Source organism: Mauremys reevesii, linkage group 4 (genome assembly GCF_016161935.1).
Source record: "Mauremys reevesii isolate NIE-2019 linkage group 4, ASM1616193v1, whole genome shotgun sequence".
Lineage (NCBI taxonomy): Eukaryota > Metazoa > Chordata > Testudines > Geoemydidae > Mauremys > Mauremys reevesii.
The window spans coordinates 78,190,010-78,193,624 of record NC_052626.1 but is presented as its reverse complement, the minus strand read 5'-3'; positions in this window follow the sequence as shown (position 1 = coordinate 78,193,624).

Sequence of the window (3,615 nt, the reverse complement as noted above, 5' to 3'; positions counted from 1 at the left end):
AATATAAATAAGGAAAAGGGGAGAAACCCCTACTGAATATGCATTAGGCATAGTGGCATCAGCATAACATATTATAAAAGTTGTATCCCAGCCTGTGTGTCCTGAGAGATGCAACTCCAGGGAGATGCCAGGATGATGACCACTGGTAACAATGACGATGGTGAGGATGACTAACACTGCAGGTCCTTTTGCACAGGATGGTGTCTGTATATGGATGCTCAGACACTCATTTTATTATCTTCATCTAACTTTCTGGGTTCGAATGTTTGTAACTTTGCTAATTGGTCAATACAACTATTACAAAATATAGAATATTTTTCCTCAGTGTGGGTGTTGCAACCGGGCATGTCAAGGGGCCCAACTAAACTTTAATTTTAATAACTCTGGGCCTGATCTTGGGACAAGAACCTTCCAAACCTCAGAGTATGAATTCAGAGTTCTTGCATAATTGATATAATACACAATCAATAGATCAGGCTTCATAATCCAAAAGCACCTTTTTCCAGCAGTATGTGGCTGGACATTTGAGACATTTCCCTTGGATCCAGACCTTGCTTATGTGATGTATATCATATTGCAATCTCGTTTAGAAGACAGTAAGTGCTAGGTGGAGCGGTACTTGACAACCAACCACAAGCTACATATGGTAAAGAATGTGATTGACTTCCTAGAAGGTTGTATTATTCCCAATTAAACTATTGTACCACTTTTAACAATAAAAGTGGTACAATAGCTGGGGGTGGGGGGGAGAGAGATAGCTCAATGGTTTGAGCATTGGCCTGCTAAACACAGGGTTGTGAGCTCAATCCTTGAGGGGGCCACTTAGGGAGCTGGGGCAAAAATTGGTCCTGCTAGTGAAGGCAGGGGGCTGGACTCAATGACCTTTCAAGGTCCCTCCAAGTTCTAGGAGATTGGTATATCTCCAATTACTACCTAACAATCATGTTGCCACCTCTTTACTTTTGGCTCCAATTCAATGTGTTGATTTTCACCAATAATACCTTAAATTATTTGAAACAACTGAGGTCAACTGTGTTGCTTGATCTAACAGATTTACTTATCTGAGTGCAGGGGTTGTGTGTTCCCAGTAAAGGACACTTTATACTTGAATTCATTTCTCCACTAGTCCAGCTAAGCCAGAATTTGTTTGATCTTCCCTCCCACCTCCAGGCTTTTGGCAATGGGTAGGGTAGGTACGTATTACAGATGTACATTATGTATGGGAGTACTAAAGGCAGAGTAATATGTTGATGTATCAGAAATTATGGAAGGAGTATGTCATGGGCTGGACTGAATGAGAAATAGAAGAAGAGGAGAGAGGGTGAGGGAGATCAGAGAGGGTCTGGTAAGTACAGTTGAATATATCATAGGCAATGCAGGCAGTGACACTTGGAGTTATAGTTGCCTGACACTTTCCATTATAAGACCTTGTATTCAGTTGCTTATAACAGCCAAATTTAAAACTAGTTGGGCTGGCATTTTCCATGCTGAGTGTCTCTACCTTTGGCTGAATTGTTTTGGAAAGTTTCAGTTAAAACAGTTGAGATGCTTCAGAGAATTAAGTTAAGAGAAAATATGTTGTTTTGCCCATGTTAAAAAAATTCTTTCTACTGCTACACTGAGAAACCTCACACCTTTGGAGCATGGTTGTGGTGGGGAGGATCAAACCAGGGATCTCTGGAGCTTAGTGCATGACCCTCTACTGCATGAACTAAAAGCCAACTGTCTGTTAGCTAAGGCTACAGAACAGACTCATTTAACTCTATCTAAGTGGTCTTGGTGCCACTAGATAGGATAGAACATTCCACCCAGAAGGGGTGTGGGTTACACATAATTTTGAAATATAGCAGGAGGCTCACTTTAGTGTCAAGGACAAGACTTTTGTTATTCTTGTAAAAATGCCAAGTTATAAAGCTCTGAAAATTTGTAGCTGGCACATGCTTGGTAGACAGTTTATCAACTAAAACCTCTGAAGATTCCATCTTCACTGAGCATGCTGCATCTCTTTCACATCTCCTATGTGCTGTCTAGACTGTACATGTGCTGTTCCCTTAGTGCAGCTGAGCATACTCCATCCTGGAGCTGCAGATTTGATCAGGATGTTTTCTGCAATTTCTTCTCCTGCCTACTGGGGCATCTGTGGTGCCAGGTACCAGAAGTGAGAGCAGGAAGAATGTCTCTTTCTCATGCTCTCAGTGCTTCTCCCTGCTGGCACCCAGGAAGCACAGAGCAGGAGCACACTCAGTTAAATACAGAGGGATGAGAAGTGGGGTGGGAACACGGAATTAAAAAGAGAAGCCAGGATTGGGCAGAGAAGGGCAGAAGCAGTGGAAGGGAGGAGCAAAGAACATGCACAAGCTTTGGGGGGCAGTGGAGGACCAGGACAGGAGTCAGGTAGTGTGAGAAGAGGCAGGAAACAGGAGGGATATCAGTAGAGGTGGGTGTAGTGACAGGACATGGAGAGTGGGGGGACAGTATCAAAGAAGGACAGAGAGCAGAGGGGACAATGGAGGCAGAAGGGTCTATAACTATTAGAGTATGTTCCTCTCTAGAACCTGGAAATTAACCCATTATTTCTGAGTCTCAACATTCCTTTGCTGTTGGCAAGTAGATGAGAAATCCACCGACAAAGGGCATTTCCATCACCCTCTAGTCCTTAGACCTTAGTCCATCCCATGCTTTGCTGCATATTGGGCTATCCACCTTTGCCATCCTTGCCTGTCAACTCCCCTTCTCTCCAAATCACCCTCTAGTAGAAGCCTTCTATTGCTACCACAGTTTCTTCAATAGCCCAGGTGGTAGAGGACTGCGCTGTGGACCTAGAGATTCCAACCCTGCTGATAACCCATGTAAAAGTCAATATGGTTCCACATTATACAGTGTCTGTTCCCCGCCTCTCCCTCCCCCAAGTTTTTAAAAACAAAACATACCCTAGTAAAGGTGTAGGACCATCCTTTCTCTCCCTGGAGTCCCCGGCCTCATTCACTACATCTTCCAACTTCTGCAACAAATAAGGTAGGGGTCCTACAAACAACAGCCTCATTCACTACACAATCCTGATTCATACCCAGAACACAGTCTGTCCTGTATAATGAATGAGGCAGGGGACCTGTGGAAAAAAAAATAATATGTGATCATACAATTAAAGAATATCATAATGTGGATTCACAACAGGGCTGAAGATTGTGCAGGCAACCTTAACTCTGGCATTTCCTAACAATTGACTTTGCAACCTTAACATTATTTTAACACAACATTGTAGGTTTTTTTAATGTAATTTTTATAAATAAAAATATTTTATTAAATAGTTACTAGTTCTGCAGGGCTAAAACACATGGGTTAGTTAGTAATCAGGTATGACTTGCAGGCACACACAGGACAGATATAGGAACTAACCCAGAGGCCATTTTACACAAATAAATAAATGGCTTCTTCCAGTTAGTTACAAATTTAATCTTAGAAAGCCATTTGCAAAATCTTGTGAAAGATTCTCAAATAAAAAAGTCATATAGGGTTAGAGTTAGGAGTACACTAGAGTTAGGAGTACACACTGTTGAAACCCAGATATTTGGATGCATTTCACAAAGTCATGCCCTGCATTTTAATAAGCCAAGT